The following is a 344-nucleotide window of genomic DNA, read 5'->3' on the forward strand; positions in this document are numbered from 1 at the left end:
AATATCAATTAAAATGGTTTTGCATTGTAACATATAATCAAATCAATCTACTTTACATGTAATGTCATGGATTGAGCAAAAACAAGAGTAGCATACAACCGTACAATCAATTGTTACGATCTTACAAACGAGGTTATAACTTTGCTGGAGCATATAAAGTAACTTCAACTCTGTAAAGTCACTGGAAGTACTGGCGACTACATCATATTGCCATTTTGATTTAATTTCAAACCAAGAGATCAAGAAATTTAACTGGATTAAGTCCACAGGCCATTACAACTTGCCATGCCCCTTCGCCAGGCCCAGTCCTCACGGATATAGAGTTAACCATCGATTAAAATCTC

The sequence above is a fragment of the Montipora capricornis genome, chromosome 7, assembly GCF_036669925.1.
Source record: "Montipora capricornis isolate CH-2021 chromosome 7, ASM3666992v2, whole genome shotgun sequence".
NCBI lineage: Eukaryota > Metazoa > Cnidaria > Anthozoa > Scleractinia > Acroporidae > Montipora > Montipora capricornis.